The sequence below is a fragment of the Eufriesea mexicana genome, unplaced genomic scaffold (assembly GCF_001483705.2).
Source record: "Eufriesea mexicana isolate 0111107269 unplaced genomic scaffold, ASM148370v2 scaffold1337, whole genome shotgun sequence".
Lineage (NCBI taxonomy): Eukaryota > Metazoa > Arthropoda > Insecta > Hymenoptera > Apidae > Eufriesea > Eufriesea mexicana.
Window position 1 is genome coordinate 117,993 of NW_016909440.1, and position 16,856 is coordinate 134,848.

The window sequence follows — 16,856 nt, forward strand, 5'->3', positions numbered from 1 at the left end:
TGATGATTTAGACCATATAGCCGATCTTGAATGACAAAAGGCGGATCCGCTAGCGCTCGAGATAATAGCCAGTGACATAACTGTACTGAGGGCAGCCATCATCACTGTACCGCAACATTGGATTAATCAGTTCACTGATGGCGTACATTCTGCAGCAGACCTAGAATAATCAATCATGTACATCAGATATGGCTGTACGTATTTAAAATAGACATTACGGTAGATGGTGCGTCCACCAATTGAGCCCTGCAGCCGCTGGACTAATTTGTCCACTGCCGATGTAAATGCCAAAGAATATTTAGGGTAATGAATGTTCTAGTAGGTAATGGCTAGAGATATTTCCAATTGACTGTGCGGTCTTTAGTAAACGCAACATCACAGTACTGTAGCCGTTGTGTTAATTTTTTCACTGTTGATGCAAATTCCAAAGCAATTCAATAGTTATGAATGCATAGTACGGCTAGAGACATTTACAACTCCAAGTAGGGTAGTTGCTACATTCATCAAGAGGACACTGTAGTCGCAGGATTAACCTTTTCAATGATGACCTATATTTTGCAGCCACTCTAGGATGGCAAATGACAGATCAGTTATAGCTCGAGATATTAAAAATTGGCATAACAATTGTTTGTACAACCATCATAACAGTTCTGCTTCCGTTGGATTATCCTTTTCGCATATGATATACATACCGAAGTAGTTCTAGAATAATGAAGGTATATATCAGTTATGGTTGGAAACGTGTACAATCCCAAGTTGCCATTAGGCACTACCAGCAATACGGCACAGTTGCAGTTGGATCAATTTGCTCAGTGATGACTTAATTATATTACAATCATAGAATGGCAAAGGACTGGCGCATTATCGCCCGAGGCATTATGAATGGGCGAAGCAGTACTGATTACATCTATAATCACAGTACAATAGCCCTTGTAATGATTTGTTCACTGATGACTTTAATTCCACAGTAGTTGTAGAAACATCAATGTATACATTTGTTACGTCTAGAGATACTCACATAATTGGTGCATCCACGATGACAGGACTGTAGCCATAGGATTAATCTGTTCAGTAATGATTTAATTATTTTCGCAATTCTCGAATGATAGATGAATGATCCATTACCGCTCGAGACATTGAAAGCTGACGAAACGGAACTGAGTACAGCCATCATCACAGTACTTTAGCCGTTGGACTAATTTTCCGCTGATAGCATAAGATTAACAGCAATTATATAATAATCGATGCATCGTTCATTCATGTCTAGAGGAATTTATAATTTACAGTGCGTTACTCAGTGCATCCATCTACAGAGCGCTGTAGCCGTTGGGTTAACCCGATCATTGATGATGTAGGTTCTGTAGCCATTATATAATGAAAAAAGGCTGATCCGTTACAGTTAGATACTCAACAATTGACATAACTGTAATGTGTGCAGTCGTCATGAGATTATAGCTCCTGTTGTATTAATCTATCCGCATGTGATCGAAATTACACAGTAGCTCTAGAATAATCAATCTACACATAAGTTATGGTTACAGATAGTTACCATTCCTTGTACAGTATATGTAACATCCACCAATTGAGCACGCCAGCCGTTGAATTAATCTGCTCAATGTGTATACATGTCCTACTAATATTCTAGAATTTCGAAGGACCAACCCACTGCCACTCGAGGCATTAATAGTTGGCGGAGCAGTACCGAGAACGGATGTCATCACTGTACCTTAGACGTTGCGTTAATTACTTTACTTGCTATTCAAATTCAACAGCAACTCTAGAATTACCAATATATCTTACTGTTGTGGTTAGAGAAATTTAGAATTGACAGTGCGGTACCTAGTGCGCACATTAGCAGAGTACTGTTGCCGTTGAATGTGCCTGTTCAATGATGATGCACATTCTATAGGAATTCTAGAGTGACAAAAGATATATCCGCCCTAGCTCCATACTTAATGAATTAACATAACGGTACCGAGCACAGCAGTCATCACATTTCTGCAGCCGCTGTATTTATCTGTACACTGATGATTTGAATTCCATATTAGATTTAGAATAGTCAATGTACACGTCAGTTATGGCTAGACACATTTTAAATACAGAGTACTATAGTCGATGTAACAACCAATTGAGCGCTGAAGCCGTTGGTTTGAACTGTTCAATTATGATTTATATTCCTCTACAATTCTGGAATGGCAAAGAACTCTCCCATTATCGACACATTAACGAGTAACATATGATTGCTGCGCACGTCCATCGTAACATGACTAGACACTTTGGATTAATCCGTTCAGCGATGGTTCAAATTCCAACGAAAGTCTAGTGTAGTCGATATGTGGCACTGTTACGTCTTGGGACATATACCATTTACAGCACGGCTCTCAGTACACCCATCAACAGAGCAATGCAGTCTCTGGTTTGAAATGTTCATTGACAATTTAGGCTCTACAGCATGGGTGGACAAAGCGCAGATCCATTAAAGCACGACGCATTAGCAATTAACGAAACAGTACTGAGAACGGCCATCATTAGAGTACTGTAGCCGTTGCATTAATCTTCTCAGTGATTATGTAAATTTCAAAGCAATGTTGTAGTTGCATCCACCAAAAGAGCACTGCAGCAGTTGGATTAAATTGCTCCGCATTGACTTAAATACCATTGCAATTCTGGAATGACTATGGACTGGAACATTGACGTTGGAGCCATTAGCAATTGACGAGGAAATACTGGGTACGGCCATCAACACTGTACTCTATCAGTTGCACGTATTTTCCGACTCGAAACGTACTTTAGTAACAATTCTAGAATAGTAAATGCATAGTACGGCTATGGCTAGACGTATTTAAAGTTGTTCGCACGGTACTTAGTACATCCATCAGCAGAGCATTGTAGCCGATTGGTTAGACTGGTCAGTGATGATTTAAGTTCTTTTGCAATTCTAGGATGCACAGGACTGTGACCCGTTATCGCTGCATATGCGAGCAATTGACGAGACATCATTGAGTGGAGCCATCACCAGGGTACCTTATTCGTTGGACTAATTATTTCACTGCTAATTTACGCTGAACAGCAATTCTAGAATAATCAATACATATTACGGTTATGGATGCACATATTTACTATTGACAGTACGATGCACAGCACAACCATCAGCGGAGCACTCTAGCCGCTGAACTAACATGTTCATAGATGATGCTATATTCTGCAGCAACTCCAGAATACCAGAGATCTGGCCCTATATAGCTGCAGACACTAACATTTGACGAAACAGTGCTGAGCACGGCAATTATCACAGTGCTTTCGCCGTTGAAATAATTTGTTCACGTACATCTTAAGTTTAACAGCAATACCAGAATAATCAGTATATGCTACGGCTACAGCTACAGATGTTCACAACTGAGAGAGCGATACATTTGTATATCCATTAGCAGTGCCCTGTGGCCGTTGAGTTAACATGCATAATATTGATGTAGGTTCCATAGCAATTCTAGAATGAAAGAAGAGATATTCGTTATGTCTCCACACATTAACGATTGATGAGACACTAATGAGTACAGCCGTCATGACAGTACTATAGCCAATGGAGTAATCCGTTCACTGACGACTTAAGTTCCGCAGTAGTACTGAAATAATAAATTTATACATCGGGTACGTGCGGAGATATTTTCAATTCCCAGCACGGTTGTTGGTTCGTCCAGGAATGGGGCCGTGTAGCCATTGGATTATTCTGTTCAGTGATGATTTATATCCTATTGTAGATGGAGAATGACAAAGAGCTGGACCATTATGCCTCGAGACATTAATAATTGACGATCCAGTACTGAGTACAGCCATCATCACAGTTTTACAGCCATTTGATTAATCTGTTCACTGACGACATCTATTCCACAGTTCCTCAAGAACAATGAACGTATACATCTGTTATGGCTAGAGATATTTACAATTCCCAGTATGCTAGTTTCTACAACCACCAACGGAGCACTCCAGTCGGTGGATTGATCTGTTCAGAGAAGATGCAAATTCCGCAGATGTACAGGTATAATCAGTGCATACATGTTTTATGACTAGTGATATACACAACTCTCAGTATGTTAGATTGTACAGCCACCAACAGAGCACTCAGGCCGGTCGATTAATCTGTTCACTGACGATTTGAGTTCCACGGCAGTTCCAGAACAATAAATGTATACATCAGTTATAAATGAAGGCATTTACAAATCCTTGTACGGTAGTCTCCGCATTCTCCAACACAGCGCAGTAGCAGTTGAATTAATCTTCTCATTGGCGATATAAATTCCGTGGAATATTGAGGATTATGAATGTATACATTAGTTATGTCTAGAGGTATTTAAAATACCCAGTACGGTAGTTGGAACATCCAGAAATAGAGCATTGTAGCCTTTCGAATAATCTGTTCGGTGATGTCTTATATACTATTGCAGTTCTAGTTTGACAAAGGACTAAGCATTATCGCTCCAGACAATAACAATTGACGAAATACTACTGAGTACAACTGCCATCAGAGTACTTTAGCTATTGGAATAATTTCTCCACTTATAACTTAAATTTGACATCAATTGTAGATTAATCAATGCATAGTACGATTATCGCTGCAGATACTTACAATTGACAGAACTGTACTATCTATATCCAGCACCGGATCATTGCAGCAGTCTGTTTAACCTGTTCAATGACATCATCGCACTTTTACAGCCGTTGGATTAATCTCTTCACCGTTGATCCATATTCCACTGTCTATCTAGGATAATCAATACTAGCATCAGCTGTGGACAGAGATATTTACAATTCCCAGTACGGTACTTAGTTTACCCATCTGCAGAACACAGTTGCCGTTGGATTAACCTCTACAGTGAAAATTTAGGTCCCGTAATAATTCAACAATATCAATAGACATATTCGTTATAGCTCGAGAAATTAACAATTGACACAAGAATACAGAGCACATCTATCGCCACTGTCCTGTTGCCGCTGGATTGATATGCTCAGTGATCATTATGTCACGGAGTGGTCCTGTAGTAATCAATATATACATCGGTTACGGCAAGAGGTATTTACTATTCCCAGTACAGCAGTTGGTACATCCACCAAAAGGGCATTGTAGCGGTGGGATTGAGCTGTTCAGTGATGATTAAGATACAACAGAATTTCTAGAATAATCAATACAAACATCAGTTATGGCTAGGGATTTTACAATCCCCAGTACGGTAGTTGGTGTATCCACCTATGGAACACTGCAGCCGATTTATTAAACAGCTCAACGATGTTTTAGGTTCTACAGCAATTATAGAGTGACAAAGGACATATCCGTTATCCTCGATCCATTGGGAATTGACAACACACTACAGAGTACATCCATCATCACAGTACACTATCGGTTAGATCAATTTGTCCACTGATGGTATAAATTCCTAAGTAATTCCAGAGTAATGAATGTATATAACGGTTACGTCTAGAGGCATTAGCAATGGGCATTAGAGTACTTAGAGCATCTCCCAACAGAGCACTGCAACCGGTGGATTAACCTGTTCAATGACGATATATATTCCGTAGCAATTCTAATATATCAGATGACAGATCCGTTGCAACTTGAGTTACTAAGGATTGACATAGTATTACTATGTACAGCCATCATCACAGTACCGTAGCCGCTGGACTAATTTGTTCACATGTGACTTAATTTCCATAGAAATTCTAGAATAATTGATGTATACATGAGTGGCAGACAGAGGCAATTACAATTCCAGGTAGGGTAGATGGGACAGCCTCCAATACAGCACAGTAGTCGCTGGCATAACCCCTTCAGTGACGATTTAAATTCCGATGTACCTCTGGAATAATCAATGTACACATTTGCTAAGCCTAGATGTATTTACAATTCCAAAAACGGTAGCTGGTACATTCAACAATAGATTAATCTGTTCAATTATGCTTCAGATACTTCTGTAATTGTAGAATGACAAACGACAGATCCGGCATGGCTCGAGACATTGACAATTGAGGAAGCAGTACTGAGTACAGCCGTCACCTCAGTACTTTAGCAGTGGGATTAATTTCTTCACTCGTAACTTAAATTCTGACGCATTTTTAGAATTATCAGTACATTTATGGCCAGAGATATTTACAAATGACAGTACGGTACTTAGTACATCCACCAACATCCATCCAACACCAGCGAACTGTAACCGTTGGATTAACCTGTTCAATGATGATTTGGACTGTGTAGCAATGCTAGAATGAGAGAAGACTGTTCCGTCTAAGCTCGAGAAAATAACAACAGGCCACTGTGTACTATGTAAAGCTATCATCGCAGAACTGTTCCCATTGAATTAATTTGTTCACTTAATGTTCAGATACTATCGCAATTCTAGAGTGACAAAGGACTGACCCATTATCGCTCGTGTCATTCGCAATTGACGAAACAATATCTTGTACAGCCTTCATAGCAGCACTGTAGATTTTGTGTTGATGTGTTCAGTGACGATTTAATATCCGCAGTAGTTCTAAAATGTGTAATGTATACACCAATTGCGCCTAAAGATGTTTACAACTCCCAGGACGGTAGATGGCAGATCCACCAATAGATCGCTTTGGCCATTCGATTAATATGTTCAGAGGTTCTTTATATCCTGTTGCAATTCTAGAGTGACATACGTCTGACCAATTATGGGTCGAGAAAATAACAGAAGAGGAAATGGTACTGAGTACAGCAGACATCACGGTACTTTAGCCGTTGGAAAAATTAACTCTCTGATAACACATGTTTCATAGCAATTCCGGAATTATCAAAGCATAGTACGGTTATGGCCAGAGATATTTGCAATTGACTACACTGTACTTAGTACATCTACCAGCAGGGAGATGTAGCCGTTGAATTAACATGTGCAGTTATGTCTTATATCCTATAGCATGCCTAGAATGACAAATGACATATCAGCTCTATCTCGAGGTATTAACAATTGACATAGCAGTACTCAGTACAGCCATCATCACATTACTGCAGCAGTTGGATTTCTCTGTTCACTGTTAATTTAAATTCCACAGTAGTTCTAGATTAATCAATGTATGCATCTGCTAAGCAAAAAGGTATTTACAATTCCCATTACCGTAGCTGGTGCAACCACCAATAGAGTACTGAAGCCGTTGGATTAACCTGTTCAATTATGATTTGGTACTTTGGCAAATCTAGAGGTAAAAAAGACATATCAGTTACGGCTTGAGTCAGTAACAACTGAGGAAACAGTACTGAGTAAAGTCATCATCACATTACTGCAGCCGTTGGATTAAACTGTTCACTTATAATTTATGTTCCGCGGTAGCTCTAGAATAATCAATGTATTCGTCAGGCATTGCTAGAGGTATTTGCAATTCCCAGGAATGTAGATCGTTCCTCCGCCAGCAGAGCATCATAGCAGTAGGGTTAACCTGTTCAGTGACGGTTTAAATCCTATTGCAATTCTAGAATGACATCGGACAGACCCAATATCTCACGGTGCGTTAGCAATAGACGAAAGAGTATTGAATACAGCCATCACCATTGTACAACAGCCGATGTACTAATTTCTTCGCGGATAACTTAAATCTAACTGCATTTCTAGAGTAGTCAATATATAGCACGTCTATGTCTAGAGAAATTTAGAATTGGCAGTGCGGCACTTATTACATCCTTCAACACGCCACTGTAGCCGTTGGATTCGTGTGACCAATGATAGTTTAGATTCCATTTTAAGTCTAGACCGACAAAGGACAAGTTCAGTATCACACGAGACGTTCACAATTGACAGAACAGAACTGAGGATAGCCATCATCACAGCATTGCAGCCGTTAGTTTAATCTGTTCACTGATTACTAAAATTCCACCGTAATGCTAGGATAATAAATGTACACATTAGATACGGCTAGAGACATTTATAGTTCCCAGTACCTATCATGGTACGTCAATCTAGAGAGCACTGTAGACGTTGGGTTAACCTGATGAATGATGACTTAGATTCTATAACGATTCTAGAATAACAAACGTCGGATACGTTATTGCTCGAGACATTGGCAATTGACAACTTAGTACTATACACTGCCAGCATCACAGCACTGCATACGTTTGAATAGCTACATCACTGGTGATTCAAATTCCACAGTCGTTCCACGATAATTAATGCACTCATCAGTCGTGGCTAGAGACACCAACAATTCCCAGAACGGTAGCTGGTACATCATCCAAGAGAACTCTGCAGACGTTGATTAACATGTTCACTCATGATATATGTTCCACCGTAGTTCCCGAATAATCAGTCTACACGTCAGGTATGGCTAGAGGTATTTACAGCTCCAAGGAATGTAGTAGGTACGTCCACCAGTAGGGCACTGCTGCCGTTGAATTAATCTGTTCAGTCATGATTTAACACCTATTTCAATTTCAGAATGACAAAGGAACGACGCTTTATCTCTCGGCGCACTTAAAATTGACGAAACGCTTCCGACTACAGCCATCATCACTGTACTGCAGCCGCCGGATTAATCGTTTCACTGATGATCTAGGTTCCACAGTAGATATAGAATAATCAATGTATACATCAGATATGGTTAGAAATGTTTGAAATTCGCGCTACGGTGGTTGGTACGTCCACCAATTGAGTACTGCCGCCGCTGGACTAACCTGTCTAATAATTGTTTACATACCATGGCTATCCTAGAATGACAAAGGACGGATCCGTTATAGCTCGAGGTGTTAACAATTGACAGAACATTACTGGGTACTGCCATCATCACAGTACAGTAGCCGTTGGATGATTTTGTTCACCGACTATGTGAATTCCGAAGCAATTGTGGAATATTCAATTCTTGGTACGGGTAGGTCTATAAATATTAACAAATGACAGTAATGTACGTAGTGCATCCACCAACAGAGCTTTGATGCCGTTACATAAATGACATATATTCTACATCAATTAGGGAAGGGAAGTAGAAAGATCCATTATCCCTCGAGATATGGGCAATTGACAAAACAGTGCTGATTACTGCCACCATCACAAGCATGGTGTTCGGTGGATAGCTTCTTTGGATGGCGATTTAAATTCCACTGCCATTCTGGAATAATCAATGCGTTATACGCTTATGGCTAGTGATATTTGCATTTAATATAACGGTACTTGGTACCTCCAACAGCAGATCACTTCAGCTGCTGGATTTACATGTTGCATGACAATTTAGATTATGTAGCAGTTCAAGAATGACAAATTACAATTCCACTATATCGTCAGGTATTAGCAGTTGTCGTAGCAGGGCTGAGCGCAACCATCGTCACAATAATGTTGGCGTTGGAATAATTTGTCCACTGATGACGTAAGTACTGCAGCAGTTACAGGACTTTCAATATATAGCACGGACATTGCTGGAGGTATTTACATCTGACATTATGGTACTTAGTACATGCAGCAGCAGGGCACAGTAGCCGTTGGATTAATCCGTTTAATGATGATTTAGGTTTTATGCCAATTATAGAATCACAAATGGCAAATCCGTTGTATTACCATTAACAACTGACATAGCAGGACTGAGTACAGACATCATAACCATATCGTGTCCGTTAGAAACCTTTATTCGCTGATGATGCGAATTCCACAGCTATTCTAGAATAACCTATATATAGCACGGTCGCGCCTCGTGATATTCACAATTTGCAGTGAGTTACATAGTACATCTACCAACAGGGCACTGCTGCCGTAGGATTAGTCTGTTCAATGGATGTTTATATTCGTCAGCAGTGCTGGAATGAAAGTAGGCAGATCCTTTAACCCTCTGAATATAAGCAATTGTCGACACAGTACTGGGTAAAGCCATGATCGCATTACCGTAGCAGTTGCAGTAGTCTGTTCACTGCTGTCGTAAATTCCAAAGCAATTCAGGAACAGTCAACGTATAGAAAGGTTATGGCAGGGTATACTTACAAATGGCAGTGCGGTACTCAGTACATCAAACAACAGAGCTATATAGCCGTTCGATTATCCTAATCAATAATGGTATAGATTATTTTGCGATTCTAGAATGAAAAAAAGGCAGGTCCACAATACCTTGAGATAAGAAGGAAAGCCAAAGGAGAACAAAGTTCAGTCAACACAGCAGTGATGTATACATTGGATTAACTTGCAGATTCATGTCTAATTTTCCACAGCAATTCTAGAATAATCAATATATGGTACGACTCTGGCTAAAGATATTTTCAATTGACATTGCGGTACGTACTACATACACCATAAGAGTGTTGTAGCCGTTGGATGAATCTGTTCGATGATGATCCAGATCGTATAACATTTAAAGAATGACAAACGACAGATCCATTATCCCTCGAGGAATTAACAATTGACAACAGAATACTGAGGGCAGCCACAATCTCTGCACTGAAACAGTTGGAATAATATGTTCATTGATGACATAAGTTCCACAGCAAGTGTAGAACAGTCAATGAATATTACGGGTACGTCTAGAGATACCTACAATTGACAATACTGTACTTACGACGTGTACGAACGGAACACAGTTTCCGTTCTATTAATCCATTCGCATATGGTGTATATTCAACATCAATTCTAGTATGAAAGAAGAACTATCCTTTGTCCCTCGATGCGATAGAGATAGACGAAACAATACTGAGAACGGCAACCGTCACAGTACTGTAGCCGTCGGATTAATTGGTTCACTGATTATGTAAATTTCAAGGCAGGTTTAGAGTAGTCAATGTACTCATGTGTTACGGCTAGAGATATATAAAATTTCCAGTACGGCAGTTGGTATATAAAACATTAGAGCATTGTAGACGTTACCTTAATCTGGTCAGTGATGATCTATATTCTATTGCAATTCTTGAATGACAATTGGCTGACTCATTATCCCTAGAGGAATTATGAACTGACGAACCAGTACTGAGTATAGGCATGGTTACAGTACTGTAGCCATTGGATTAATATGTTTACTGACGATGCAAGTGACAAAGCAAGTCTGGAGTAATAAATTCATAGCACGGTTACGGCTAAAGCTATTTATAATTAAGAATACGGACCCTTGCACATCCATCAGCAGGTTAGAGTGACAGCCCGACTGATATGTTCATTGATGACTTGTATACTACAGCAGCCCTAGAATGACAAAAGGCAAATCCGTTGTAGCTCGAGGTATTGACAACTGACACCTCAGTTGTATGTAGATCCAATATCACAGTACTTTAGACTTTGGAACAATTCGGTCTTTTATAATTTAAGCTTAACAGCTATTCTAGACTAATGAAAGCATAGTATCGTTATGGATACAGATACTTACAATTGATAGTGCGGTAATTGGTACGTCCACCAACTGTGCGCTGTAGCAGTTGGGTTAGACCCCTCAATTGCAGACTGGTTTCAATAGCAGCTCTAGAATGGCAGAAGGCGGAACACATATAGCTGGAGCCATTAAAAATTGCCGAAACAGTGCTCAGTACATCCATCTTCACAGTACTTTTGCCGTTGGCCTAATCTGTTTACTAATAATCTATGTTTAATAGTGACTCTGGAATTATCAATGCATAGTACGGTTATGGCTGGTGATACTTATGTTAGTATATACAGTTCTTGGTATATCCATGAACATAGCACTGTAGCCGTTGGAGTCGTCTGATCAATGATGATTTAGATTGCATGGCAATTATAGAATGACAAAAGGCACAAACGTCACCGCTCTAGATATTAGCATTTGGCGACGCAGTGCAAAGTACAGCAACCATAACGGAATTGTAGACGCCTGATTAATTTTTTCGATAGTGACATAAGTTCAACGGTAGTGCTAGAGTCATCAACGTATACACCAGATTTGCCTAGGGATACTTACGATACGCAGTGCTGTAGTCGGTTCATTAGCCAATGGAGCGCAGCAGCCGTTGAGTTAATCTGTTCACTAATGATATACGTCCTATTGCTATTCTAGAATGACGAAGGACTGTCCCATTATCGCTCGAAACATTGACGATTCAGGAAACAGGACTGATCACTGACTTCATCACAGTACTTACACCGTTGGACTAATTTTCTCACTTATAGCTTAAGTTTAACAGCAATTCTAGAATAATCAATGCTTAGTATATATATGGCTGCAGATATATACAATTGACAGTACGGAACATAGCACATCCCTCAACGGAGCAGTGTTGCCGCTGAATTAACCTGTTGAGACATGATTCATGTCCTTGTGCGATTCTACAATGACGAATAACTATCCCACTACCGCTCGAGACATTAACAATTCACGAAACTGTACTGTGTGCATCCTCTACTGAAGTACATATACCATTGTACTATTTTTTTTCGCGAGTAACATAATTTTCACAGCAAAACTAGGACAATCAATGCATGGTACTGTTGTGGCTGCAGATATCTACAAATGACAGTACCGCACTGAGTACATTCATCAAGAGAGCACTGTTGCAGTGGAAAAAGCTGATCAATGATGACGTAGATTCAATCGCAACTGCAGAATTGCAAAAGGCATATGTGTTACAGCTCAATACAGTAGAAATTGCCAGAACGGCACTCAGTACTGCCATTTTCGCATCACTTCAGCCTTTGGATTAATCCGTTCTCTGAAGATAGGAATTCTGTTGTAATTCCAGAATGGCGAAGGACTGACGCACGGTCACTAGTAGTAGTTACTACTCACGAAGCAGTACCGAGTACAGCCATCATAACAGTACCTTAGCCGTTGGATTAATATGTTCCCTGGCATAACAGGATTAACATCAATTATAGAAGAGTCCATGCATGGTACGGTAATGGCTAGAGACATTTGCAATTGGCAGTAGAGCGTTTCTCAGTACACCAATCAACGCAGCACTCTAGCAGGTGAATTAACATTCTCAATGGTGATGTAGATTCTGTAACAATTCTTAAATGACAGAGGAGAGATCCGTTGTAACTCGAGGTGTTAGCAATTTACATAAAAGTACTAAATACGGCCATCATCACAGTACTACAGGCGCTGTATTAACCTGTCCACTAATGACTTAAATGCCATAGTACATCTAGAATAGTCACGGTATTCATAAGTTATGGATGGAGATAGTTTCAATACCCTGAACGGTAGTTGGTATATCCACCAATGTGGCACTCCAGCCGTTGAAATAATCTGTTCAGTGGCAACTTAAGTTCCACAGTAGCTCTAGAATTATCATAGTGGACATTAGTTATGGCTAGAGATAGTAACAGTTCCTAGTACGGTATTGGGTACATTCACCTATCGAGTGCTGTAGACGTTCGATTAACCAGTTCGGTGATAATGAATATTCTATTGCATTCCTGGAATGACGAAAGACTGACGCATTATCGCCCTGGACGTTAACAATTTATGAAACAGTACTGAGTACAGCCACAATCACAGTCCTTTAGCCGTTGGAATAACCAGCTTCAAGGTGATTTAAATTTAACCCCATTTCTGGAAAAAGCGACGGTAAATGTGGTTATGGCTAGAGATAATTGCAATTGACAGTACGGTTCTCAGTACATCCGCCAATAGTGCCATGTAGCCGTTGCACTAATCAGCTAAGTGTTGACCTCAGTCCCTTTGCAATCTTAGAATGTCAAAGGACTTACACGTTTTCACTCGAGATATTAACAGTTGGCAAAAAGGTACTGAGTACAGACATTATCGGAGTTCCTGAGCATATGGACTGACTTTTTTTCCTGATAATTTAAGTTTAACAGCAATTCCAAAATGACCAATGCATAGTACGGTTATGGCTTATGATATTTGCAATTGGCACCACCGTTCTCAGTACATCGATTAACAGAACACTGTAGCCGTCGGATTGATCTGTTCAGTGATAGTTTATATTCTATATCAACTCTAAAATGACAATAGGCAGATCCATTGCCGCTCAATACATTAGCAACTGACAGCAGTGCGCAATGTCCCGCCATCAACACAGTGCTTTGGCCGTTGGATTAATTTGTTCACTGAACACTTAAATTGCACAGTACTTCAATAGAAATCCATGCAAGCATCTGTCATGGCTAGAAGAATTTACAACACCCAGTACGGAATTTGTTATATTCACCAATAGAGCAACGTAGCCGTTGAATTAAACCGTGCAGCAATGACATAAATTCTATTGCAATTCTAGAATGACAAAGGACTGACCCATTATACCCACAAATATTAACACTTGACGAGACAGATCTGACCACAGCCATGATCACAGTGGTTTATCCGTTGTACTAACTTGTTCACTTTAATTTAATTTCAGCAGTAATTCTAGAAGAAACAATGTATAGTACGGATATGGCTACAGATATATACATTTGACAGTACGGCACAAAGTACATCCATCAACAGAGGACGGTTACCGTAGGGACAACCTGTTCAATGATGATGTAGACCATATTGCGGTTCTAGAATGACAAAAGATATGTCCGCTGCAGCTCGAGATAATAACAATTGCCATAATGGCACGGTGTACTGCCATCATCACCCTACTGCAGACGTGGGTGCAATATGTGCCCTGATGATGAGTGTTCCATTGCAATTCTAGAACGGCAACGGACTGCACTGTTATACCTCGAATAATTAATAATTGGCGAAACAGTACTGAGCACAGCAATGATCACATTACTTTATCCGTTGGACTAACTTGTTAACTTATAATTTATGTTCCACAGAATTTCTAGAATGAACAATGTGTAGTACAGTTGTGGCTACAGGTATGTACGATCGACAGGACGGCACTAATTCCATCCATCAACGGAGCACTGCAGCCATCAGATTAATCTGTTCACTAATGATACGAATTCCACCGTAGTTCCTGAATAATCACTGCATACATCATTTTTTGCTGGAGATATTTACAATGCGCAGATGAATAGTAGCTACAATTACAAATAGAGGGATCTAGCCGATAGATTGATCTGCTCAATAATGATTTAAATTCCATAATGACAAAGGACTCTCCCAGTATCTCTCGGGACATTAGCAATTGACGTAAAAGTACTGAGTACAGCCATCGTTACAGTACTGTTTGCGCTGGATTAATTTGTTCACTGATGATAAAGGTTACTATGCAAGTCCAACATAATCAGTGTATGGTACGTTTATGGCTAGAGATATTCACAATTTCCGGTACAGTAGTGGTTACGTCCACGCATTGAGTACTGAAGCCATTGAATTAATTTGTTCAGATATAATTTTTATCCGATTGTATTTCTAGAATGAAAAAGGACAGACTCATTTTCGCTCCAGACCTTAACAAGTGACGAAGCAGTTCTGAGGACATACTTCATCACAATACTATAGCCGTTGGAATAACTTTTCACGAGTGATGTAAATTCCAGAGCAATTCTAGAGCAGTCTGTGCTGTGGTAGTGGTTACTTTAATTTCTGTTCAAATATGTGCTGATGTGTGGAGCAGTTATGCGTGGTTTTCTAGCGTGTAATGAATTCAGGTTATTATTTTGGCGGTAGTTGTCACAGTATGATTGGTATATGTGTGTGCAATGTTCGTGCTAAATGAGATATGTGTGTGACGAGTATGGCCAGGGGTCATAAAAACATTTTGTGCTTCTAGGACAGTCGAGAGGAAAAGACGCTGTGAGTAAGTATGTCGTGTATGGATTATATCGTAGAGAGGAGCGAGTCCATTTTTACAAATAAAATTATAATTTTTGCTGTGTTATTATGCGTTTAAATAAATTTTTCTTTCATTTCATGCACTACGAGCAAATGTATAGTACCGTTATGCATGATGATATTTGCCAATGGCTGTGCCCACTCCTAGTGCATCCGACTACAGGGCACACTTGCCGTTGGATTAACCAGGTCAATGACGATATAGTTTCTATAGTCATTCTAGAATGACAAAAGAGATATACGTTACGCCTCGAGAAATTACTAACCAAGATAACATTGCTGAGTGCAGTAATCAGCACAGTGATGCAGGGGTTGGATTAACCTGTTCGCTGATGATTTATTTTCCACATTATTCTAGAATGACAAGGGGCCGACTCGTTATCGCTCTGGAAATTAACAAGTGACGAAAGAGTACAGAGTACAACCATCATCACTATACTCTAGCCGTTGGACTAATTTATTCACTGGTAGCGTAAATTCAAAAGCAAGTCTAGAGTAATCTATGTATAGTACACGTATGTCTGGAGATATCTGAATTTGACAGTGCAGCTCATAGTAAATCCATCAACAGGACAACGTAGCCATAGTGTTGACCTATGCAATGCTTACTTAGATACAATGGCAATCCTAGAGTGCTAAGAGACAGACACATTGCCGCTCGAGGTATTAATAACTGACAACACAGCACTAAGCTCAGTCATCCTCACAATACTGTAGCAATTGGGTTAATTAGTTCACTGATAACCTACATTGCACAGTAGTTCTAGATTAGTCAATATATACGTCAGTTACGTCTAGAGACATTTGGAATATCCGTTACCGTAGTTGATGCAACCCCCAATTGAGCACTGCACCCGATGGAAAGATTTTTACGGCGATGAAATTGGTTCCAAGGCAAGACTAGAGTAATCAATGTATAGGGAACAGCAATTCCAAAATGACCAATGCATAGTACGGTTATGGCTTATGATATTTGCAATTGGCACCACCGTTCTCAGTACATCGATTAACAGAACACTGTAGCCGTCGGATTGATCTGTTCAGTGATAGTTTATATTCTATATCAACTCTAAAATGACAATAGGCAGATCCATTGCCGCTCAATACATTAGCAACTGACAGCAGTGCGCAATGTCCCGCCATCAACACAGTGCTTTGGCCGTTGGATTAATTTGTTCACTGAACACTTAAATTGCACA